The sequence below is a fragment of the Podarcis gaigeae genome (assembly GCF_964106915.1).
Source record: "Podarcis gaigeae genome assembly, chromosome: 1".
NCBI classification, from domain to species: Eukaryota; Metazoa; Chordata; class Lepidosauria; order Squamata; family Lacertidae; genus Podarcis; species Podarcis gaigeae.
The window spans coordinates 100,922,630-100,949,461 of NC_139678.1; the positions used below are offsets into that span (position 1 = coordinate 100,922,630).

Here is a 26,832-nt window from a genome sequence, read left to right on the forward strand (position 1 = left end):
AGGAAAGGGTAGAGCTGTTGGAATTGTTAATAGTTTTCTACAGCTCCTTTCTGAGTATGCTGGGGCTTCCTACAAAAGTACTCAAATGGAAAAGTCAGCTGCTGAGCAAACACTCGCCCCCCACCCCAGCCTTCCACATCCATGTGATATTTTAAAAATTATGCCCTTTTGAGGGGTCAAAAATTTGTGCTGGGTTTATCCCATTATCATTTTTCCCTGCTACACACAGAAGAAAAACCCAAATAGAACCAAGGGAGGGCTGCAGGCAATGACAAGGCATTAAAACATAATGGGCCCGATCTTTAGCTGGTGTAAATCAATGCAGCTCCAACGCTGTCAGTTGAGGATCCAGCTCAGGAGGTCAAATTGAGCATACGAGACCTCCTGACCTCCCCAAATAAATCTCTCCGAAGCCCTCTTCACCTTCTCTAGTCAGCTCAGAAACCCTGAGAGAGGGATTCAGTTTGCTACACTCTCCCCTGGAGGCAATTCCCCATTTCCTGTACTATAGCCCAATTTTTCTATCCTCCTGGGTGGTAAAGACAAGGAAGTATAGAATACAGCAATTTCACAGGAGCAGGAGTCACAGCCAGGAAGCTCTCAGGGAAATGGATGCATCCTGCATTTTTACTGTTGCTCGTAGCAAAGGCTTCAGTGCGCTCCTTTTCTAATGCAAAGTGAAGTCTACTTTGTTTTTCCGCCTCCAGAAACCTTGTGAAGATGGCTGATGCAGGATGATGTGCATTTTACCTGGCAGCCAGGAGTGTTTGTTTAATACGGGATATTATTTTGAATCTGGCAAGATGCTGAATGCTAATGCTCAGCATGCTAATGACTGCCCTCTGCTCTCACGGAAACCATTAGGTACGGAGGGACTTTCGACACATGGCTGAATAGACCTCAGAGCAATATGTCAGCTGCCATGAGGGGGAGAAAAGAAATCCAGCTGGGGTTTTGTAGCTCACTCTGTTATCCAGTAGAGATTCACCTCCATAACAATTAGAGTCTTGGTTACAGAGAATTATCCACAGCCAGCCCTACCATTAAGCAAAGCGAAGTGGCTGCCTCAGGCAGTAGATGCTGTGCTGAAGGACAGGCCTGTATGTGTCATGGGGCCTGTCCTAGGCTCCCTAAGCTAGCCTGCTGCCCTCAGGTGGATGCTGACAGTGGTGTCCTCCTCCTGTTTCAGTAATGTCCACCATTCCTACACGACAAACGCCAAACCACGACCACCCCCCACCATGGAAGCAGTGTAGGGTAGGTGAGGGGACTTGGTTTGGATGATGGCGGAGGGGAATCCTGAAGGAGCGTCTCCACCCCCATCGTTCAGCCCAGACACTGAGGTCCAGCGCCAAGGGCCTTCTGGCGGTTCCCTCCCTGTGAGAAGTGAGGTTACAGGGAATCAGGCAGAGGGCCTTCTCAGTGGTGGCGTCCCCCCTCCCCGTGGAACACCCTCCCATCAGATGTCAAGTAAATAAACAACCACCTGACAACCACAAGACATCTGAAGGCAGTCCTGTTTAGGGAAGTTTTTAATGCTTAATGCTGTATTGTGTTTTTAATATTCGGTTGGAAGCCGCCCAGAGTGGCTGGGGAAACCCAGCCACATGGGTGGGATATAAATATATTATTATTATTATTAATATTATTTTACTTGACCCTAATGTGATCTTAGAATGCAACTTGAGAATGAATGGGCAGGCAGGGACAAAGTAGGCTGGCTTGGGGCAGGCATGGTCTTTTGTAGTATACAAAAGTGTAGAGCCAGTGTGGTGTAGTGGTTAAGAGTGGTAGACTCGTAATCTGGGGAACCGGGTTCACGTCTCTGCTCCTCCACATGCAGCTGCTGGGTGACCTTGGGCCAGTCACACCTCTTTGAAGTCTCTCAGCCCCACTCACCTCACAGAGTGTTTGTTGTGGGAGAGGAAGGGAAAGGAAAATGTTAGCCGCTTTGAGACTCCTTCGGGTAGTGATAAAGCGGGATATCAAGTCCAAACTCTTCAAATCCAAACTCTTCTACTTTTTGTCTACAAGGCTCTGCCACCCCACTGGAGTATCATGTGTCATGTGCACACACACACTGACATGCCTCACTTATGTCCAGGGCTGGATGCAGTGCTACATCCTGCACAAACTGTACACTAGGGCCTATAGATTTCAGTAGATGGAGGCGCATCCCACATAAGTTCCTGTGTATGAAGGGAACACTGCAGCACTCAACAGAATCCATTTGTCCCCTTCCTTCCCCCAAGCAGCTCTCTCTGGGTATCTCTCATGTCGACCTCTCTTGCTGAGATCTTAAATTATCCTTATCCTTCTGAAAGCTATACTTCTTAATGGTGATCGTTTGCATTTTTACAACTGATTGAACAGAATACAGTTCTCAACAGCTATTAAGGGAAGTCCTTCTTTGCTTGGCAAATGCTTATTGAGTTGAGGAACAAAGCTATGAGCCTATTATGTGAAACTGTAATGCGAGATCCATTGTTTGAAGGTTTACTGTTGTCCTTTCTCTTTTTTTCTTTCCTTTCCCCCGCCTTTTTGCCTGAGCAGGATGTGAATATCTCTGGTGGATGGAGGTTAGCTAAGTAAGTCATGCATAGATGGAATTTATTAAGTTTGCACGGTAGTGACAGCTGTGAGTGGGAACAGTAACTCCAAGTGTGCCAAGGGCTTGAAGAGAAAGAATTTTCATATGTGTGTCTTAAAGGAAAACTGCAGCGTAATTACGAAAGCTGTCCTAACCACTGCATCCAATTACAGAGGGAATTCGCTAAATATGATTTTAAAATTGTAATAATTTGACAGAAGGCTGCCATTTTGAGTCTCAGGAGGCAGATTAGGACAGAGGAAAGTCAAGTTTCATTAAGAACCGCTGGAAATCAGACAATTTAAGGTAAATTCATTTAATTAGAGATACATATAGCACTGTCTGTATAATCAAATAGCTGCTTTAAGAACTCTGTTAAAGGAACTAATGCGGCTTCTTTTGAATATGGAATTTCACACGTAATACTTTGGAAATGTAGTCTTGTAGCAGAAATGTTCCCCCTCCTTAATATACTCTGCCTCTCACGATGACAGTGACTCTGACAGGAATATCATTTTAAAATATGTTTTCCTTTAGTAAAAGGATGGTTCTGCCCATGAGGTTTGATCCAACAAAACAGACAGACAAAGTTCATCTCCTACTTTAGGATGCTCTTAACCAGCCTACGAAGGCTTTCCCTCCAGCCTCTTGCTCTTCGCTGATGTAACTAAGAACATGTACAGGTAGGAGACAAAGTGCCTTATGCCATCGTGATTCCTCCTTTGACTTGTGTGTATTTATTAGAATGTGCATAGAATGTTTGCAACAGGGGGTGGCTCTGACAATAGCAATCTGAACTGAGAAGACCACCAGGCAAAAGGCCACAGACCATGAGGAACATGGATGCCTGCTGGAACAATGATGCACAGAAGCCAAAGTTGAGGTGGGCTGAGAGGAAGGGCAGGAATACAGTGGGTCTCTGTTTCTGTAGCAATGCAGCTACATCAGGCATAGGCAAACTTGGCCCTCCAGATGTTTTGGGACTACAATTCCTATCATCCCTGAACACTGGTCCTGTGAGCTGGGGATGATGGGTGTTGTAGTCTGAAAACATCTGGAGGGCCAAGTTTGCCTATGCCTGAGCTACATCCTCTTCTGCGGGGATGGGATGGAGAGGAAGCGGGGTTTCTGTCAAGTATGTGGTGGCCAAATCATCATGAGCCAGCCAGTGGCAAAGGAGGACCAGCCCAAAGGTTCCGTAGCGATGCAGAGGAAGAGAAAATTGAAGGCAGAAGAAAGATAAGGTAGAGGGGATAATGCAGGGGTCAGCAAACTTTTTCAGCAGGGGGCCGGTCCACTGTCCCTCAGACCTTGTGTGGGGCAGGACTATATTTTGAAAAAACAACGAGCGAATTCCTATGCCTCACAAATAACCCAGAGATGGGCATGTTCTACTCATGTAAAACCATGCTGATTCCTGGACCACCCGCGGGCCAGCTTTAGAAGGCAATTGGGCCAGATCCAGTCCCCAGGCCTTATTTGCCTGCCCATGGGATAACAGGTCTTGTAGACCTTTGCTTCTCACACCTGAGACCCAAGCTAAGATGGCAGCAGTGCAGGACACCCATCAGTCCTTTCCTGCCATAATCATTCCTGATTATGAGTAGAGTGTCCTCTGCACCTATAGCTCTATAGACTTTTGACACCCATTTGCATAAGTTGGGCAGGGAGTCTGCTGTTTCCGAGTCCTTCTTTTGCACACCTTCATGCAGCCATCTTGATGCAGCTGCCCCGCTCTTGAAGGAGCAGGAAACAAAACTGCAACCCACTGTGAAGAGGAAAAGGGGTCAGTGGGCAGAGGGAGAAGGGCTAGTAATGAGGCACAGCAGAGTTATCTTAGATGGCTGAATCATGGGACTTTTTTCAGAGCAGGAGTGATGACATCATCTGCCAGAGTATAATTGATGGACACTCCTTGTTCTGGCAAGCAACTGAGGTGATAATGAAGCATTCACGTTTGTTTGTGAGAACATAGAGGGAGTCATAGAATCATAGAATAGAATCATAGAATCATAGAGTTGGAAGAGACCACAAGGGCCATCGAGTCCAACCCCCTGCCAAGCAGGAAACTCCTGACATATGGTTGTCAAGCCTCTGCTTAAAGACCTCCAAAGAAGGAGACTCCACCACACTCCTTGGCAGCAAATTCCACTGTCGAACAGCTCTTACTGTCAGGAAGTTCTTCCTAATGTTTAGGTGGAATCTTCTTTCTTGTAGTTTGGATCCATTGCTCCGTGTCCGCTTCTCTGGAGCAGCAGAAAACAACCTTTCTCCCTCCTCTTTGTGACATCCTTTTATATATTTGACCATGGCAATCATATCACCCCTTAACCTCCTCTTCTCCAGGCTAAACATGCCCAGCTCCCTTAGCCGTTCCTCATAAGGCATCGTTTCCAGGCCTTTGACCATTTTGGTTGCCCTCCTCTGGACACGTTCCAGTTTGTCAGTGTCCTTCTTGAACTGTGGTGCCCAGAACTGGACACAGTACTCCAGGTGAGGTCTGACCAGAGCAGAATACAGTCATAGAAGAAGAAAAATAAGCAGAGGCTGGATACTTCTTTCCTTTTGTTTGATGGCGTTCTTACTTCATTCTAGCAGTTTAAATGATAACGCTTCCTTGCAAGACTGTTTTTATTTCATCTGACTGAAAATCTTTCGTGTTTTCCAAATTAAACCTATACAACTGGAAGTAAGCACCACTGAGCTCAATGGAGCTTAACCCCCAGAATGTATATATTGGATTACATCCAGCTAATACAAATACTTTTCTGTATACTGCTCCTTTTTGGTAGATAGGTATACGCATGTGTAATAATGGATCAGCTTACCTGCCTTGGGGCGTGACTCTGGGGGACGAGTCCCACACTTCAAAGCTTACCACTACACCCTTAGTCTCTATGTGCTAAGGCAACTTCCTGTGTTGTAATTCTCTGCACCCTTGCCAAACTACAGTTCTCTGGATTCTTTTTGGAAGTGGCGAATGTTTGTGGTTTCGATATACAGTGGTACCTCGGGTTACATACACTTCAGCTTACATACGCTTCAGGTTACAGACTCTTCTAACCCAGAAATAGTGCTTCAGGTTAAGAACTTTGCTTCAGGATGAGAACAGAAATTGTGCTCCGGCGGTGTGGCAGCAGCGGGAGGCCCCATTAGCTAAAGTGGTGCTTCAGGTTAAGAACAGTTTCAGGTTAAGAACGGACCTCTGGAACGAATTAAGTACTTAACCCCAGGTACCACTGTACCAATCCCTGCCAAACCCTTTTCCATGTGACCTCTTTTAAAACAGATGTGTATCAAAGAGCTGATGCATTGTACCTAGTTACTACAGTTGTTCACTTTGTGCACTTGAAGGTGTGAATGACAGGAAGGATATGCCATTTATGAATGAAGTTCAGCCATACATCTTCTTTTCTTTTTGAGTGATAATTTTGGAACGGCATCCTGCTCTTCTCACTTAGTCTTGGCTTGTTTTAGACAGCTCTGGGTAAAGAATTAAATTATTTCTGATTTTGCAGAGCTCTTTAGGTGGCATCTTTTAATTTTCACCTTTTCCGGGACTTTTGTTGCAACCCAAGATTTAACATGCAGCAGGTTAATTCCACGGTTTTTAATGAAGCACTTCATTCTCTCCCCTTTTTGGTTGTTAGACCACATGGGATACGTTCCCTTGATGTGTGGGGAGTTCTGATTAGATGAAAACATACCTCTGAGGAAGCTCACATTATCGCACATGAAACAACAGAAAGGGAAGGGGGAACGATGTGTAGAATCATGTAAAAATAATGGTTGTTAATCAAATTTTCCCTTAATCATTCTCCAGCATCGCTGTGGTAGCAAAGGTGGTCAGAAGGCATGCCAGGATATTCAGGCTGACATGAGATGGAACAAATAACAAGAAAAGGAGCCTCCAAGGAAGCTTGCATTATCACACAGACATTACTTCATATACAGAATTTGAGTCTCCTTGGTTTCTTCCAATTCTGAGAAGGTGTGTGCCATTATACAACATTTCTGGAAGTTGCCAGTATGGATACAATCTCAGAAGTGTGTGTGATGAAGTTGATTATGAGCCTCTACTTCAGGGGTGGGAAACCTCAGACTCTACCCGGTCCTTGGGATTTTCCTTCCACCACTCCCCTTCCCAAGATATGCCCTTCATTACTTCTGCTTTCCACCCTTCTTAAATGGTTTTGCCTCATAGGAATGTGTCCCTGAACTCTGATGATGCTTCCAGCTTGTGTGGGTGGAGCATAGAGTGAAGTGTGCGTAGAACCGAGTCAGTGGTTCAGACATATACCCAATGCTCCAACTACTTTTGCCTCTGGTCTGGTCCAATGCAACATTGGCATGTTGTGGTCCTTGAAGGTTTCTCAGAAGAGAATGTGACTCTTAGCTTGAAGAACGTTCTCCACTCCATACTGTCACCTTCCCTTGCCTGTCATTAACAATGCTATGTCTCTATGTTAAGAGGAAGTGTGGCAATAGTCTTGTTTAAAATTGACCCCGTCCATTAACTCAGTGGAATGCAAGTGCCTTTCAACTTCATTCCCTCATCTATAGTACAGAGTCCACCATAATGGCTTAATTTACAGGACTACTGTGAGAAATATTCCAAATAAGCGTGAACTTTTTTGACTACTTAACGTTCGCATAGCACTTTCCCCTAATGCTTAAGAACTTTATGTGACTTTGCAAAAATCCTTACAATTGAAGTGCATGTGATTAGAGAACCTCCAAGTGTCTTTGTATCTCCAAAGTGATATATCATGACTTTCAGCTGTGCCTCTGCACTGCTTTTTTTAAATACCTACATGGTTCTTTATGTGCATACAATGTCTTATGTCCAGACAGTATGGAATACCTTGGACTCCCTCATGTAGTTCAATACTTTCTCATTATTTTCCCAAATTGAATTCCTACCTCTCCAAAGAAGAATACTTTGGTAAATAGTGGTAAGATTGTACCATATCATGCCTCGACAGAAGCAAATAATGTTGACTCCTGGTACCTAAATATGTAAGAAATCTACAAATGGGTGAGAATTAAAATTGAATTATTATTTTTTGCCATGTGAGATCCACGTTCCTTCTAGCTGTTGGAGGACTGTCAATACATACTCCATGGGAACCATCCCTTAGTGAGTCTACTGTTCATTGCCACAGGTCCAGGGGGCTCTTGATGCTGGGCTCTCTGTTGGGGTTTCGGCCTTTGGCAGGTGACCAGCACTGCTGACCCTTCACACGAGCCCTGTGTGAGAAGGATTACTTTTGAAAGTAGCTCTATGGGGGGGGCCACTAGGGGCGCATTGGAAGATGGCCGACAATACCATCTCTCCGACCCACACGGGGTAATTAAGAGGCTGTTATGGGAGTAGGCAGCCTCCCTTGTTGCCCCAAGGAAATGGGGAACACTGCCCTTGCCTGCTGTGCCCATAAATCACCCCCTAATTTGAAAGAAGGGGGTGAGGGCCCTAGGCAGAATGCCCCCGTGTGGACCTCGGCTCTCCTGGACGCTGTCTCTGATCGCGCACTAGCTGCAGCAATTTGGAATAATTAATTACAAAAGAAGCAAATGCACATATTTCAAGTGAAGAAGGGGAGTGAAGTCTGCTAATTTAAGTGACCTCTGCGAAAGAAGACGACGTGTTGGAGAAACAGGAATATTTTACGATGAAGATACACCAAAGGCTGGGTATGTTGACAATGGGACTGAATGGGGGGGGGGAAACCTTTTTTACTTTCCTTCTATGTGATTTACAAGAACCCCTCCTCATTAGAATCGTCGGTTGAACTGACCCAAGCAGGATGATTAAGGTCTGTGTGGAGATAAACTTTAACCAAAAGTATGCTTTATGGAGATCGAGAAGCAATAAGAGCTTTTGGAATGGTGCAGCAATTAATTCGGAGTCGCCATCTTGCCAAAGGATTTATAGCCAGGAGGAGGAACGGACTTGTTTTCAGACTGCATTCCTGGTGAATCTCCTCAGAGGTTTTGAGAAAGGAGGCAGATTGGTGAAGATTAATGACGTTAAGACTGTTTTGATGTAAAGAAGTGATGTTATATGGAAAACGTCTGGATATGGCTACTGGATAAAAATAATAATATCCACGCAGGATTACAAACTGTTCTAACCAGCTTGTGGAGACTATCAGAGGTCACAAAGAGAAAGGAAAAATATATGAAAATAACAACAAGAGATGTGGAAAAACAATAAGAAAGGATTAGATAGTACTGTGAACATCATAAGGTTAGATTTGTGGACATTAAAACAGCAGTAAGAAGCAAGAAGTTGATTGGATCCCCTTTGGAACTTGAAATATGGGTACCCCCAACAAAAATTTAAAATTCGGCTGTGTAATTTGGAATTTATGTAATTTGGTTTGATTTGATGTGAAATTATTCTTGAAAGTAGCTCTATGGATTGAGCTATGCACATTTCTCACTAACGCCATATACCAAGGGGGAGTGAGATGGAAACACCCCAAACCATACTTTCTCTGTGAGTAAAATAACCGAGGCCACATTATCTTGCTCCAATTAAATTATGTTTTCCCACAGAATGTTAGCTTCAGGGTAGTCTTCTGAGGCACTTGATGTACTTCGTCTTAATTTCTGGGTAATGTGGTGCTGACAATCATTTAAGACAATGTAGCTGATAGGCCAGTCTCCCCCAACGTCCAAAAAATGTTTTTTTCCTAGCATATCCCGGTGACACTTTTCTGAGATGGATGTCTTCCGCAGAATTTGATTAATGTAATGCAATAAAAGAGATGTGCACTAAGGTGTCTGAACATGTCTTGTTAAGTATCTTTGATTCATTATATGTAGTTCTTAGTTCCCTTCTCTTTCTTCAGTTCATTTTTTAACATTTCAATAATATATCTATAAATATGAAAAAGTTGGCACTTTCAAAGTCACTGACATATATGTCTACTAATTCATGGCGCTAAAAAATTTGTATCTTTCAACTTGTCATTTTAAATGTTTTACATTTTATTGCTGTAAGTAACCTGTGTTAGAAATTAAATGTTGAACTTTAGCGAGGAAATAAATAAAATGGTTGACAGAGTGGCTATACCACAAGGTACCTGAATGTAGTACTAAGATAAAATTGCTGACCGTCTCCCATCCTAAGATGACTGGATGATTTTTGAGTCATGTCATTTGGCAGTGCTCCAAATGAATACAAATAAATGAGCAAGAAAGTTAAAGCTTCGGAAACTGTCAATCACAAGACATCACTTAAGTGCAAGATTGCTTGCACCTGGGCAGGTGTGCATGTGTGTTTGTGAACGGGTTTAGGGGCAAGCTGGAAAATTGCTCTGTCGGGTAAAGCTAAAGGCATGCAAGTAAACTGAGCAGACTGGATTTTCGAGAATCAAGATAGAGCGGGGCAAAGGTATTAGAAGCAGGAGCAAACAGGTACACTCAATCAAGGTACACCCCAAGAGATTTGAATACTGTATGGGCTCTGGACCAATCTTGAAGCAGCTTCTTCCTGTTTTCTTTTACTGTGACTACTTGGAGGCTAGAGCCAAAGGGGGCAGCAAAGTCCAAGTGGTCTCACATAGGAATACGTCAATTTTGGTTTTGCTCCATTTTCCATTTTCCCAGTCTTTTTTTTTTTTTTAACACGCTCCTGAAAATTCGTTTGAGTGCATATTTCTCCTAATTTTTGGACACACTTTTGCCCAATTACCTTTTTTTGCGACGAATTTCTCCATATATAATGCAGTTTTGTATATTGCCTTCAGCTGTATATGAATTTATATAAGCACACACTTTGCACTAGTATATGCATATGTATACATTATCTGGCTGGAAAACCACATTACAAAATTCGGAGAAGTGCGGATTTCAAAGGACAATTCTGTTTCCGTGTGCATTGTCTTCCAGTAAGTGTAAATTCTGCAAGTTTGCCTTTAAATGTGAACCAAATCTAATTTAACCTCCAGCTCTAGTCTTAACAGAGCTTGCATTAAGATAGGAGGCAAGGACAGCTGATGAACTATTCCTGATAGCAACTGTCCTCAGTGACGTCAGCAGATCCTCCACATCTGACAAGCTACATAGTGTTCCAAGGCATCGCATTCACTGTATGAATCCTGATTTGCTGGGATGAATTTGTTGAAGAAAAAGACAGGGAATTGTGTTGGAGCAGGAGTGTGGGGCAGATAGAGAGAGAAGCTATGAACAACCTAGAAAAAGCAAGCATTCTTAATAATTACACCCCCCCAAAAAAAAAACAATCTGAAAGGTCTACTTTTTCTCAACACCAAAACTGAATGGACAAACATTTGGTGCAGAATAAAATATACCTCATGGCAAGAAAAAAGGCAGCTGGCTGGATCTATCCCAAAGGACAAGATAATGTCACATGCTGCAAATATTTTAAGTTTATTTTTCTTTAACATTGATTTCCTTAAATGAGAATTGCCGCAGTTCTTTCCTGATTCAAAAAAAGAGAGAAACAATTCTTGCGTTTATATTCGGAGCTTAAGGAGGTACGGTTTTCTGTGTTAAGAGCAGTTCTTTTTTTCTAAAAAATGTTTAGAAGTACTCTCATTTTGACTCAAGAAAATCAAAATTTTATAGTTCGGATTGGAAAAAATAAATACAGTAAATGGACAAAAGTACAAAGATTCACAAAATGTTTAGGTGTCTGCGTCCCCCTGTGTCCCGTCCCCCCCCCCAGAAAAAAAGCACTGGTTAAGAGCAATATGACAAGAGGACCTTAAATATTTCTCAGCTGGCTGATTGTGAGTTTATGTATAATTTCCACTTGGAATCTGCCTTGAGTGCTGTATGACAGAAAGTCAGTCTAGATGTTCTAAAATATACAAAATGAGTAAGTGTGTGCCTGCGTACTGTGGGTGGGGCACACATGGCTTCATTGGTGGAAAGTTATCCAGGGTTCAGGTTTTGAAAAAGCTTTCAGAAACAGTTATCCTACTCATTTACAGACAGCTTAATGCGCCATGCCTTGACAGGCAACATGCCCTAGTGCAGTGCATGGAAAGGAACGAAAGCCTCAGAAGCATAAGGAAGACGCAACGCTGACCACATGAAAAACTAGGCGGTTTGAGGGCTTGACTGCAAGGTGCAGTGAGAGATGGAGTGGTGGGTTTAGATGGGTAGTGGGTTTGCTGGCAGGAGAGAAAACAGAAGTCATGGTCACTGATCCAGAAGCGATGGCAAACCACACAATGTAACTGCCAAAGATGTTTTCAAAACCATCCAGTGTCTGTGATGGTTTAGAAAGCCAGCACTTGAATATGTGTTGAGGACAGAAGTAGAAAATCAAAGCACTCAAGTGCATTTGTACAGAGTGAGGGAAGGGGCAGGATCCAGTCTGTGCAGTGTGGATTATCTAAGAGGCTAATGCTTTGCTCTGTTTACAACAATGTACTGTGTGGCTTTTAAAAAATATATATTATTAATACCAGCAGCAGAAATCTGGGATCAAGTAATAATTAAGCATATGAGCTGTGAGTCAGGAAGTCCTTGGCTTATTTTATTGATTTTTTAAAAAGTTATCTCCCTCCTATTTTTATAAAGAGACTTAAGGCAGTCAACAGGCATAATCCTAAAAAAGCCCCTAAACATATTCAAATTAGTAATATATGCAAAAAAAGGAGCCAATGGCCTTTTAGAAAAGACCGTAGAGTGCAAATACATATTTGACTGGTATTTTAATTTTGTATAGGAGGTTATTGAAAAGTGTTTGGTACCCAAGTCAACACTGACCACAGCCCTTTTACTGAGACAGCCATAGGGAATCTCTGGCCTGCCACACCTTTTTTAAAAAATCAAGCCTTCCCTGCTCCCCAGGAGAGCTGGATTTTGGAAATTGGCCTTTCCTCACCTGATGATCCTTTCTAATCAGATGATGGGATGGCCAGCTAGACACACGCCATTTTAGTCGATATGTAGCTCTCCCTGTTCTCATTCAGTCTCCACAACAACCCTGGAGGGAGGTTAAGCCAAGACTCAGTGACTTGTCCAAGCTCACCCAGCAAGCTTCATGGGGAATTTGAATCCTGATCTCCAGCTCTTAATCGCTACACCACACTGGCTCTCATATGTTACTGCTTATAAGCAAAGAACAATACATTATGAGAAACAAGGAGCTGTTGTTATTTACATATCTATTAGCTGCATGTCATACTTGAACATTTAGCCCCAAAAGTTCCCCTAGGGCAGAGAGTGAAGCTGTGGTGCACCAGATGTTGCTGAACTACAACTCCCAACAGCCCCAGCCAGCAAGGTCCATAGTCAAGGGTGCTTGGAGCTGTAATTCAGTAACACCTGGAGGGCCAAAGTGTGGTGTAGTGGTTAAGAGCGGTGGACTCGTAATCTGGGGAACCGGGTTTGCATCTCCGCTCCTCCACCTGCAGCAGCTGGGTGACCTTGGACCAGTCACACTTCTTTGAAGTCTCTCAGCCCCACTCACCTCACAGAGTGTTTGTTGTGGGGGAGGAAGGGAAAGGAGAATGTTAGCCACTTTGAGACTCCTTCGGGTAGTGATAAAGCGGGATATCTAATCCAAACTCTTCTTCTTCCTCTTCTTCTTCCCCACCCATACCCCTAAGGGGACTTACAAACAAACTCAGAAGAGAATAAAACTTTATGCGATAATAAAGCCACATAAACACACACAAAAGTAGCAGAAAAAAATACATTAAAACTGCAGTGCTGTAGTAGAATAACACAAAGGGCTTTCTTCAAGAGCCAGGCTTTCTCTGCCTGTTGAGAGATAGGCAGGGAGTCTTCTGGATGAGCCTCCTCTGAGAGGAAATTCTATTACTGTGGCACTGAAACTGTGAGGAAGTGCCTTGCTTCTGAAGATGGGGGAACAGATAGGAAAGACTCAGATGTAGACTGGAGTGTAGGCAAAGCAATCCCTTGAGGTTCCTGGACCCAAACTGCTTAGCACTGTTATCTTGACTTGGGCCAAGAAACAAGCTGGCAGCCAAAGGAGGTGTCAAAATGTCTGAGCGATACGCATCATACAGTGAGTGCCTCTCCTCCCGTTGCTGACTGTTGGCACTGGGAGCTAGGCAACGCAGCAGCACAATGTTGTCATGCCACTAGTTGTGTTTAACTGGATATCACGAGAAAGTGGTGGTGGAGGGCGGAGAGGTGAGTTCAGCTGTCCCCAAACTCTCATAAAGTCTAGTCCTGCCCTGTTTTTCTCCCTCTGAGGAGAAATGGTTGCCACTAGAGACAAGAGATACAGATATACCATGCCAGAAGTACCTACAGGCCAACTTTCACCCAGGCTCTTGGCACTACTGCACTGTCATGGTGTTTGTCAGCCTCTCTCACTCACTGAGGATGTTTGGGGGAAGAGGAAGTACCTAGACATTGTGTTTACAGGAAAGCTCTGTGAAGCGTAGGCCCGGGCGGTGGGGGGAGAAAAGGATATTTGGTGGAGGCGAAGGAGTATGCTATCCCCTGAGGACCAGCATTTCTCTCAGGAGAAACATAGATAGTAAGCTCTGTCAATTCAGTTGCAAGGCAGATTTTGTGCTGCAGTGTGGACGTTTGCTATGAACAAGACATGTTCTGGGGTTCATATGCATTGCATGGTTTGTCTATAGAATCTGCATTGCTAAAAGAAAGAAAGAAAGAAAGAAAGAGCAAATTAACCTTGTCTTGCCTGTTCCTGCAGCATGCAGGTGTGCATCCTGCATCCTTCAACATCCCTCCTGAATTCCCTATTGCTCACTACGTAGAAACTGTGGTATTAAGTGGTATATAAATTATTGTCTTTAAATACATTCATGGCCTTCCAAGAGCTCGAGCCTTTGCAGTCTGAGACTTTTAGAGGTGTCTGCCTGCCGCAGGTGGCTTGTAGTAAAGAGGTAGGTTCTGCTAAGTAGAAGTGAACAGGACCCCACAGTGTTACCTTGTGGCAGCTGAAGCAGGCTGTTTCTGGGCAGCACCCTGCAGGCTTAATAATAATAATAATAATAATAATTTATTATTTATACCCCGCCCATCTGGCTGAGTTTTCCCCAGCCACTCTGGGCGGCTCCCAATCAGTGTTAAAAACCGTACAGCATTACATATTAAAAACTTCCCTGAACAGGGCTGCCTTAAGATGTCTTCTGAACGTCAGGTAATTCTTTATCTCTTTGACATCTGATGGGAGGGCATTCCACAGGGCGGGCGCCGCTACCGAGAAGGCCCTCTGTCTGGTTCCCTGTAGCCTCACTTCTCGCAATGAGGGAACCGCCAGAAGGCCTTCGGCGCTGGATCTCAGAGTCCGGGCTGAACGATGGGGGTGGAGACGCTCCTTCAGGTATACAGGACCGAGGCCATTTAGGGCTTTAAAGGTCAGCACCAACACTTTGAATCGTGCTCGGAAACGTACTGGGAGCCAATGCAGATCTCTCAGAACCGGTGTTATGTGGTCCCGGCGGCCACTCCCAGTCCCCAGTCTCGCTGCCGCATTCTGGATTAATTGCAGTTTCCGGGTCACCTTCAAAGGTAGCCCCACGTAGAGCGCGTTGCAGTAGTCCAAGCGTGAGATAACTAGAGCATGCACCACTCTGGCGAGACAGTCCGCGGGGAGGTAGGGTCTTAGCCTGCGTACCAGGTGGAGCTGGTAGACAGCTGCCCTGGACACAGAGTTAATCTGCGCCTCCATGGACAGCTGTGAGTCCAAAATGACTCCCAGGCTGCGCACCTGGTCCTTCAGGGGCACAGTTACCCCATTCAGGACCAGGGAATCCTCCACACCTGCCCGCCTCCTGTCCCCCAAAAACAGTACTTCTCTCTTGTCAGGATTCAACCTCAATCTGTTAGCCGCCATCCAACCTCCAACCGCCTCCAGGCACTCACACAGGACCTTCACCGCCTTCACTGGTTCTGATTTAAAGGAGAGGTAGAGCTGGGTGTCATCTGCATACTGATGAACACCCAGTCCAAACCCCCTGATGATCTCTCCCAGCGGCTTCATATAGATATTAAAAAGCATGGGGGAGAGGACAGAACCCTGAGGCACCCCACAAGTGAGAGCCCAGGGGTCTGAACACTCACCCCCCCCACCACTTTCTGGACACGGCCCAGGAGGAAGGAGCGGAACCACTGTATGACAGTGCCCCCAGCTCCCAGCCCCTCTAGACGGTCCAGAAGGATGTTATGGTCGATGGTGTCAAAGGCCGCTGAGAGATCCAGCAGAACTAGGAAACAGCTCTCACCTTTGTCCCTAGCCTGCCGGAGGTCATCAACCAGCGCGACCAAGGCAGTTTCAGTCCCATGGTGAGGCCTGAATCCCGATTGGAAGGGATCCAAATGGTCCGTTTCCTCCAGGCGTGCTTGGAGTTGTTCAGCAACCACCCGTTCAATCACCTTGCCCAAGAATGGCAGATTTGAGACTGGGCGATAGTTGGCCAAATTGGCCGGGTCTAAAGATTTTTTTTAAGAAGCGGTTTAATGACCGCCTCTTTCAGCGGGTCTGGGAAGGCTCCCTCACAGAGGGAAGCATTCACCACCCCACAGAGCCCATCGCCCAGCCCTTCCCGGCTCGCTTTTATCAGCCAGGATGGGCAAGGATCAAGGAGACAGGTGGTCGGTTTCACTCGTCCAAGCAGCCTGTCCACATCCTCGGAGGTAACAGATTGGAATTGATCCCATGTAACAGGACCAGACAGAACTCTAGCACTCTCCCGCCCTGGCCCTGCTCCCACAGTGGAGTCTACCTCCTTCTGAATCTGAGCGATTTTATCTGCAAAAAACTTTGCAAAAGCATTGCAGGAGATCTTGGGGTCCCTACCAGGCCCCGGTGGTACAGGTGGTTCTGATAGATTGCGAACCACCTGAAAAAGTCTCCTGCTGCTGTTTTCTGCAGATGCAATGGAGGCGGCGAAGAAGGCCCTCTTCGCCGTCGCCATTGCCACTTGGTAGGCTCGACGTTGAGCTCTAACCCGTGTCCGGTCTGATTCAGAATGAGTTTTCCGCCACCGGCGCTCTAGCCGTCTCAACGATTGTTTCATCACCCTCAGCTCCGGGGAAAACCACGGGGCTGTCCGGGCTCCATGCAATCGGAGAGGGCGCTTCGGAGCCAGACAGCCAGACACTCCGCATTCCAGCGGGCCACCAGGGAATCAGCTGAAAGGCCATCAACTTGGGATAAAGCATCCCCTACCACTCTCTGGAAGCCAATTGGATCCATTAAGTGGCGGGGGCGGACCATCCATTAAGTGGCGGGGGCTTATGTCTCTTGCAGTTAAAGGTAGCAGGGCAGTTACATCATCAAGTTATTCTGGTGGGCATTAAGCAGCTTTAGACTGTATGGCTCCTTGGGGCTTCTTGCTTCCTTGGTCACTAGGCAGTTCTCATCATCTTACTCTTGTCAGACCAGCCTCACGATATGCCAGCTTTAGAGGTGTATGGACCATTGTCACAACAGTGCCCAGCAATTGATAAATCAATGTTTTTTTTCCAATGGAGCTTTCAAGACCAGTCCTAAAAGTAGTCTTTCACAGCTACTAAATGGCCCAGAGAGATTTAATCGGTTTAAGGGTTGCTCTTTTTTTGTAGTCTTGGTGCCGGAGGAGAAGTTGTACCTTCAGCACTCTGGAAGGTATGGGAATCCTATCCAAGTCAGCAGTCACCAATCCTGCAAGAAAGTCTCCCTACATGTGAGAACCATCACAGGAAGGTTTTCAGCTGCCTTGGGGAGCCTTCCTGCAGGAGAAGGACTGAGAGCAACATCTTGGAAGGGGTATCTCTAGAGCCAAGGTGAAACTGTTCAACCTCCCTTGTTATTTCCAGGAGGTGTAATTCTGTTAATGTTATGTTGTTGCAATTCTAGCATTGATATGCTGCTTCCCCTCCCCCTTTTGGTATACAGTGGTACCTCTGGCTATGTACTTATTTTGTTCCGGAGGTCTGTTCTTAACCTGAAACTGTTCTTAACCTGAAGTACCATTACCTGAAGTAATGGGGCCTCCCACTGCCGCTGCGCTGCTGCAGCACGATTTCTGTTCTCATTCTGAAGCAAAGTTCTTAACCCGAGGTAATATTTCTGGGTTAGCAGAGTCTGTAACCTGAAGCGTATGTAAGCTGAAGTGTATGTAACCAGAGGTATCACTGTATTTGCTATTATGTTGCTCTTTTATTATTCTGGTTATTATGAAATTGTTCTTGAGATAGTTGATTTGGAGATACATTGCTGCCCTCTTTGTTGCAAGCCATGTTGAGCACAGTCGTTGTGTGTGGAAAATGTGGTAAAAAAAACCCAGCAACAACCCCAAAAGCCTTTCAGTCGGGCAGATGCTATTTATGTGATCATTGTAAATGGGGTCCAGGAAGCAAAAGAGAGGCATTTGTTCTGTGAATGTGCATTTTGCCCATCAGAGATTTTACTGTTGTATAACAAACGGACGGGATGTAGGTAGCGCTGTGGGTTAAACCACAGAGCCTAGGACTTGCCGATCAGAAGATCGTTGGTTTGAATCCCCGCAATGGGGTCAGCTTCTGTTGCTCGGTCCCTGCTCCTGCCAACCTAGCAGTTTGAAAGCACGTCAAAGTGAAAGTAGATAAATAGGTACCGCTCCAGCGGGAAGGTAAACGGCGTTTCCGTGCGCTGGTCTGGTTTGTCAGAAGCAGCTTAGTCATGCTGGCCACATGACCCGGAAGCTGTACGCCGACTCCCTCGGCCAATAAAGCGAGATGAGTGCTACAACCCGAGAGTCGGCCATGACTGGACCTAATGGTCAGGGGTCCCTTTACCTTTAACAAAGGGACACCCAATGACAGTCCCACTGGTTTGTTTTAGGAGACATGGCTCTCAATAGAGTGTTTGTTGTGGGGGAGGAAGGGAAAGGAGAATGTTAGCCACTTTGAGACTCCTTCGGGTAGTGATAAAGCGGGATATCAAATCCTGCTTCTCCTCCTCCTCCTCCTCCTCCTCCTCCTCCTCTTCTTCTCCTCAAGGTTCCTGAATTTATGCAAGTTTTGATGATGTAATAGGAGTCTCTATTATCAGAGGCATTTTCATTCCCTGACTCCAATAAAAATATGGCGGTAGACAACAGGAGATTGTGAAATGCCCTTTGAGGACAAGAGATTAAGTACAGAGCACTTATGTCTGAGAAACGGTGTAGTTTTAGAAAATATGATCAAACTAGCAAGAGAACGGGAGGGAGGGGGAGAAAAGGATAACAAATTGCAGAATCCGGCCTCAGCAAGGACAGAAGCTACAGCTGACCTGCGAGAAAATATGGCTGAGCTAAAACACTCATTAGCTAGAGAAAAAAAGGAAGAAAGTTTTTGTTTGCTGTTTGTACCATGATCTTAAAATGCAAGTCTGTAAGCAGTAAGACACCCCCAAAAATGAGGAAGGAATGTTGCATTCTGCAGGCAAGGGTGCCACGAGATCCCATCAGAAAAAAAACAACCTATGTATTTGACTAAGTAAGCGTTTTGTGGAATAGGTTGTTTCCTTCCTTGTTCTTTCTTTGGTGCTGAGGTAGGGGATTGTCATTTTTATCACCAGTTCTTGTAACATGTGTGTCATCGTCAAAGATTTTACTGCGCCTGTTATTTTTAGTGCCAGATCAAAAATTTCAAAGGCAATGAATGTTGCAGAGTGTTGGTATTTTATTTTATTTTATTTTTTACTTTAGGGTGGGGTGTGGGAGGTTTCTGCAAAATGCAAGCTGCTTGTTGTGTTTAAACTGAGCTGGAAAATAATAATAATAATAATAATAATAATAATAATAATAATAATAATAATACTGTAATAATAATAATTTTACATACTGCCCTTCATCACAAGATCTCAGGGTGGTTTACAAAATAAAAAGAGATGTTCAAAAGTGACAGAGTTTGAGCCATGTCAGTATAGGAAGGTTTGCATCTGCTCACTGTTTAGCTCTGAAGGTGATGTTATACCAAGAAAGATCACCGGTCCATCTTCCCTGACTGACAGTGATTCTCCAGGATTTCAGGCAAGAGTCTTTCTCAGTCTACCTGGAGAAGCGGGGGACTGAACTTAGGATTTTCTGTGTGCAAAGCAGGCCATTGAGCTACAGAGACAAACAAGAAACAGACAATGTGAAAAGGCAGCTGAACTCCTTCCTGCACCACAGTGAAAATGCATTCATTTCAGGCTAGCCTAGGTACATGGCAATTTAGGGATGGATCTTAATAAGAGGATTAATCTGGCAACCCTACCTTTGACACATGACTTTACAAGCCAGGAGGCAACAGAATTAAGAAACTAAAAGTTTATTATTATTATTATTATTATTATTATTATTATGCTTAGGGTGTAAATGCAGCATATTCAGAGCACATGTATGTAGCATAATATTAAAGAAAGCTGTGGGAATCCAACTTCAAAGCTGAGCTAGGCGACTATATGTTAGGATACCCTCCCCCCCACAGTAGGAGATTAAACACTCGTTTTGCAATATGCCCCAACTAAGAATTTACTGCTGCCTGTTATTTTTAGCAGCAGAAGAGAGATTAAACAAAATCCGGGATTATTTCAGACAGTGTTAGAAATGAGCAATATTTATTTATTTTTTTATCACTGGGATCAGTCTGACCCAGTTGAGATTTGATAAGGCTTTGGTGCTTCTTTGTGAAATACAAATGCTAAAGTTCCTCAGGCCAAGTTGTCCTTCAGTGGGGCAGAACAGAAAGTCTAGGGGGAGGGAAACTGGCCATGAGGTAATATCCCCCCCCCCACTTCAAAACAAACAAGCACATCCTTCCTTTCCATGACACACCCCGGATACACCCCAGGGCTTTACAAATGACATTTCTTACATGCAAATGAGTGCAATGATAGGCCGGTGGTCTGACTGTATAGGGCAGTTTCCCATGCTCCTATGAAGGGAGAGCAAGACAAGCAGGGTGATATGTCAACACTGAGAATGGACTATAGCTGCTGCACCTTCTTTTCCTTCGTCCTTCTCTTTTGTTGATGGGGAAAGGGGAAAACAGGAATATGGAAGGCTGAAAGATGAGGAAAAGCTTCTGCAACAGTCTTTCGGTTCATAAACCCCTTGGTGGCAGTGTGGCAAATTTTGAAGAGCTGGCCACCTCCTGTGGCCACCTCCCCTCAAGGAGAGTCCAAAAATATGGACAGTGCTTTCAGTTCAATTTAAAGCACCATGATACTACTTTAAACGGTCATGGCTTTCCCCAGGAAATCCTAGGAACTGCCATTTATTAAAGGTGTTAAGAGCTGTTAGGAGATCCCTGTTCCCTTCACAGAGCTGCCATGGCGTGTGTAGGTCCCCAGGCCACCCCTCAAATAACTTCACACATAACACGTAATTTTAGTTTTGGTTTTTGGGCACTATTTTGGCCACAACTTTATTAAAATACAAAATCAGTGAGTGGTTGTTTAGACATTGGTTATGACTATCTGTCCCCCCGCCTGGGACAGAACTGATATCCCGAGGTCCGATCGGTAGCCAGTAGAAGAGAAAGTCAAACTTGGGGGTCATTTGAGCTAAGCGTCGGACCCACGCCGCTCACCCCAGCAGCTCCCCAAAAGCTTGCCGGCCCTGGTCCCATGATAGGGATTGGACGAAATCGTGGCAAGCCCCAGGATTCCTTTAACAGAATTCCCTTCAGCGCAATAGGAGGGGCAGGCACAGCCTATCCTGACCCCTCCACCACCAGCATATTATAACCATTGCCTAACTGCAACCTTACAAGTTGTGACAAATTGCTGAGTAGTAGGCAAAAACCAAATTGCACAGCCAATCACCAAATGGTAAAATTCCTATTAGGCCCCTGCGCCAAGGCAGACGACCCCATGACAGGCAAAGCAAGGTCAACCGGAAAAGAGGGCGGGCGGGCGGGTGATCCGATGCACTCTGCAAAGAGAAAGAGAAACCAGAGTGCACCAATATTTAAAGACTATGGTCCCATCCAATTTGCAACATACAATTTGCCCCAGCAACCCGGTTATCCAATCATAATGCCAGGCAACAACTATTAACCTGCCTGGCAACAAGAGGCCTGGCCCGGTGGCCCACACCGCAACACATGCGCTCATTTATTGGAGAACATGCTTTCCCAGAATTCACTGGGAAGAGGTGTGAGCTGTCAAACCCCTATGGGAACCGTCACTGTGGTGGGAATAAGCCTCTCCTAACATCTCTCATGCCTAGTGTATAGTGCAGGTGGGGACACACACAAACACTCATACATGCCCCACCCAAAAGAAAAGCAGTGCACTGCATAATTCCCAGTTCATTAGGATCAGTTGCCATAGAACAGATGTTCACAGAACATTGAACTTTAACACACTGAGCTTCAACAAGGCACAAGGAGGGCAGTTTCCCATTTCTGCTACACTCCACCATTTTCTTCCTTTCTTGATTAGTTTTAGATCCAATCTTTCCTCCAAGGAGCTTAAGGCAGAATACATAGTTCCCTAGTGAGGTTTGTGGCGGAGTTGAGATTTGAACCCAGAACCTCCCTGTCCTAGTCCAACACTCTAACCATTACACCACAGGAGCATAGCAGACATGGGAAACTTTCCATTAACGGTATTGCACTTGAGATGGTTAGGAACTGCCATGCAGATGTTCCTTAACACTATCCTAGGTCACTAGAGCAAATCATAACGTATGGAACAGGAAAGTATATAATGATGATGCTTGTATCTAGTGGTATGTAATGACAATGATTCCTCTCATCATCATTTGGATTCTGTCTCTCTCTCACACACACTCAAACTTGTACGCTAAGTGAAAGCTACAGGATTGAATTATAGACCATTCAGTTTTCCCCTTGCTGTGATCAACACTGCAGAGTATAACATTACAGAAAGATAGAAAGGTATGTTTCATAAAAAGGGATAAAGTCATATAAAGAGAAGTTCAAATGCAATAAATGAGATTTTGTGTGTGCATGTGGGTATACTGGATTTCTTGCCACTTTCAAGCTAACCCCCTTAGTTCACTTCAATACAATCACTGAAGTAGCTGGGGAAAGAGACAAAAATATATGCTTTGATATGGTAGATCAACCCCAAATTTTCCCCTCCTAATAAAATAAAATAAAAGTCTCTTTTGTATATACCGTTTACAATGCAAATCTCAAGTTAGTGATTTCAGGTTCACTTCATGAGGGACAAAGAAGTATCTAGACACACAATGATAGATAAAATAGAATAGATCTGCAATGACGGGGCATCTTTGATAGTTCAACAAAAGTTTTAAAAATAAATGAAAATCATTTATTTTCCCTGGCTACCTTGAATTAGCTCTGTGTGTGTTTGTATGCATAGATGGGCCTGGGTGAGAATGTTGCTGTATCATTACATAAACTTAGCAAGCCATATGGTTAAACAGCACCAGTTTGCATCAATCAGTACCTCTCTCTTATGGGTAGGATTCCCCCCTTCCTTTTAAAAAGGGAAAACATAACAATATGCTTGGAAAGTGAACACCTGAGTTGGCTGCCTGATTATAGAAAGCAAACACATTTTAAGAGCCAAGTTCCTGAAACATCTGCTGGATTTTAAAATCTCTCCATCTTTATTAAGTAAAGAGAGAATAACATGGGTTCCGGAGTATTAAATCAAGGATTGTGACTTGTTATATATTTTCTTTTGGATTTAGATGAATCTGCCTTTTGGTTTATAGGCAGTCTGCTCCTATTGCAAAAATACCCATTTTAAAAGAATGACAAAGAAAGCTGTTGTAGGTAAGTAGGCCAAATAAAAAAAAAATGTTGGATTTTTATATGCTGCCTTTAACATTCAAAATAAATCTTGAAAAGGGTTAGCCAAGTCACACTTTAGAAAATACCTCTCAAACAAAAGTCTACTTCCTTCACTTTTTTTTTCAAGCAAGAGTCCTCTTGTTTGTTTTTAGTCTTTCCACACAATTTGGGTGGGTGTGGTTGCACAATAATTGTGCATTTCCTCCCCATAATTCCAGATAAGCATTGGCATGTGTGTGTGTGTCTCCTTCACTCTCAGCAGCAGGAAGGCAGACATACAGACTGCATAGCACATGGCGCCTAATCTGTGTGGTCCATCAGGATCTGGCATCCTCCACCAATCAGGATTGCAGGAATAGCAGACTTAGGTTGTAATCCTATGCACACGTAGACACGCAATGGGAACCCCATTGAACGCAGCGGTTGATACTTAACTTTGCCTGAGTGGGCTTCCACTTGGACAATTCGGGTTCTTCTGCTCCCCCTGCAGCCTGGGCTTCCCCATCCCCAGGGGTGGGGGAAGGGGGCTGTGGTGGGTGCAGATGGACCTGGATGTCACCGCTGAGGAGGGTGACAAAATGCTGGGCGGGGACTGCAGCACACCTGAGCCACGTGTCTCCACCCCTGGGCATGCTGCCTGAGCAGCTTCCTCTGCCACTGCCCATCCCCCACCCCAGTGCTCTAGCAGGCTCCCCAGTTCCCCAGAGTAGATTTTGGGGGGGGGGGTGGATGGGGAAGGAGTGGAAGGGGAAGCCCTGTTGCAAAAGTGGAGGTCTGGTTTGTTTGAAGGTAGGCACAATTGTATGCCACCCGGTAGGAATCACTTTTGACAAGTATAGAAGCACACTGTTAGCCTTATGAAGAGTTAGCCCATGGTCTGTTGAGCCCAGGTGTATCTACTTTGACTGACAATGGATCCCTGCAAAGCATGTACTCTACCACTGTGTTATGGTTCTGTGCCTTAGAACAATTCCATTCCTGCCTGTTAGGGTTATCTGGAGACTTCCTAATCTGTAGGTAGGAATAGGGATGCAAGAAGGGAGCCATTTCCATTCCAATCTGTATTCATCAGAACCAGTGCTGTTTCTGTTCTGCTGCAGTTCAACTTCCATCAAAAACAGTGTTTGTCCTGCTGTCTGCTGGCTGAATTTAACGTAATCTGTGACATCGTTAATTCAGCAATTCTGCTCCATTCCTTTCACTACAAAGCGGATTCATTTCAATTCATACTAAATGTCAGGAAAGGGGTGGGTATAATTAATGATGAATCATTTGCAGACTAACACCACTCCCCCTGAATAAGGAATATGAATCAGATTTACTTGCCTGATTCCTATTCCTGGCAGCAAACGTGCATGCAAATCTGCAGAAGTTCCCGCTTTTGTTTCCACTTAGCGCAGAGTTAACTGCCATCCCTTGATAGGAATGAGGCTGTTTCTGCACACAGATTTGTGTTTGCTTGCATGTGGGGCCTCCTCAAGCTCTCTTTAAGCTGATGGAATCTGTCAACAAACAAACAAACAAACAAGAATTCATAGAGCCGCTGTTACGAAATGCTAGATTAAAGCCAGGGAGTGTTCATTTAAAACCAGAGAAACCCAGTTTAACTTGCCTCACAGGGTTGTTGTGGGGACAAAATGGTGGAAAGCATCATATGTGTCACCCTGAGGAGAAAGTGTGTGAAAAAATGTCATAAATTAAAATAATAAAAATCTATCATGCTTTGACTGTAAAAAAAACCAGGGACGCAGAACTTTTAGCAGCTCTTGATGGTGCCAGGATAGCTCAGTCGGTAGAGCAGGAGACTCGTAATCTCAGTGTCATGGGCTTGAGCCCCAGGTTGGGCAAAAGATTCCTGCATTGCAGAGGGTTGGACTAGATGACCCTCATGGTCTCTTCCACCTCTACAATTCTATGCAAGTTGCATTTTTTGAAGTGCTCTGATGATACCTATGAGTTTCAATGATAAAACCTTTGTCAAGACTGTTGGCAGAGAAAACTTGGCAGGAACGGGATAGGATGGAGTGTGTGTGTGTGTGTGTGTGTGTGCCCCACCACTCAATCAAAACCTACAAACCACTGATCTGTATGTTAAGCCTATTGGCACATGCAAGGCAATTTTGTTGCATGACCTACTGGGGAAAAACCAGTAAAAATAGAAGTCAAATCACTTAAAGAACTGCTGTTTAGTGAGTTAGAATGAATGAAGTCTTTCGTGAGTTTGTGCTCGCAGATTCATCGCTGTTTCTGTTCTAGCTGTTCCCCTAGCTGAGTCTCAACTGCCCCAGGCAGTCTTTTTGAGGACACTTGACCTGTCAGTCATATTTCAGAAACTACTGATATGGTACTTGCTGATTTAGTTTAGATTCCAAACAGGCTAGCTGCTGGATTACAGACTAATGACCCATCCGATGCTGAAGGCAAAGGCTTAAAGTGCGGGAGTGAATTAAGCCTCCACGTTGTCTGTAGGGGGAGAATTTATTATGTCATTAAATTTGATTCAATAAATTTTCTTTCTTTTCGATGCAGTGTGCCGAGCGAAAAGCAAAAGAAGCAAATTCCACCCTGAGCACTGGCGTTTTTGTTTGCTTGCTTTCGTTTACATCGGATGCAGGTAAATCATTGCGGTGATATGCAGAGAAGCTCGGGTGATGCGCAGCTGAAGCTCTGAAATATCAATAGGAATGATAGGTCGGGGAAGCTGCACGGCTGATTAACTAAGCCTGGGTGCCTATGAACCAGGCTCATTTGAATACATGCTCCAGTTGGTAAATACATAGGAAAGTGAGGCTTGGCCCTTAGGTGTGGTTTCAAGGGAATATTCAATGAAATACCAAACCTCCGCAGTGTAAAGATATTAGCATTGCGTTATAGATAGCAGTCCAGATCTAATGCGAGGCGGGTAACCGGATGAGTCAAATGAGGATTGAGGGTCGGTTTGCCGAAGTAGATGGAAGTATACAAACGCAAAGATTGTTCCGATAATTTGAGAATCTTCAACATTTGGTGTTGTATCTGCCTGCATATGTCTCAGGGTTGTGTTGCAGCAACAGATAAGGGTGTTTATAAATAATAACAAATAGATTTCAGGAAAAGAGTAGCACGATTTTGTTGTTGTTGCTCCACATATGTAGCAGCTAATAAAAATTATTTGGGGAATTAAGGAAGATTTAAGTGCTGCTGCACTAAGCACATAATTGAATGGGGGAGTAGGGGAAGTGATGCTACTTAACCTACATTAAGATTCCCAGTGTTACATATTGTGGCAAGGGTAGGGAACTTGTCACACTCCCAATTTTGGACTACAATTCCCATCAGGCCAAGCCGTCTTGGCTAATGGTCAGGGATGATGGGAGCTGTAGTCCAACAATATCTGGAGGGCCAAAGGTTCCCCAGTCCCTGTATTATGGGGGTCATGCCTGGGAACTATAGATACTGTTCACAATCCTGCAAATAAGTGTGGAAGACCAAGGATTTCAATAGCCTTGTTAAGCCTATTGAAGTCTGTGCTGGATTGCAGCTGCTACGTT

At 44.5% G+C, this 26,832-nt stretch overlaps 1 long non-coding RNA gene across 4 annotated transcripts in view; it reads left to right on the top strand.

Moving 5' to 3' along the window:
- The window catches only part of LOC310833512, a 115,676-nt gene extending 89,784 nt beyond the window's left edge, over nt 1–25,892 (top strand). For 3 of the 4 annotated variants that reach the window (XR_014558731.1, XR_014558732.1, XR_014558733.1), the window contains one exon: nt 6,414–7,623. This is a non-coding gene — a long non-coding RNA (uncharacterized lncRNA). Of the gene's footprint in view, nt 1–6,413; nt 7,624–23,199; nt 23,285–25,831 lie in introns of those variants that run through there. The other variant, XR_014558730.1, reaches the window with a different exon arrangement.
- Nucleotides 25,893–26,832: the final 940 nt, after the last annotated feature.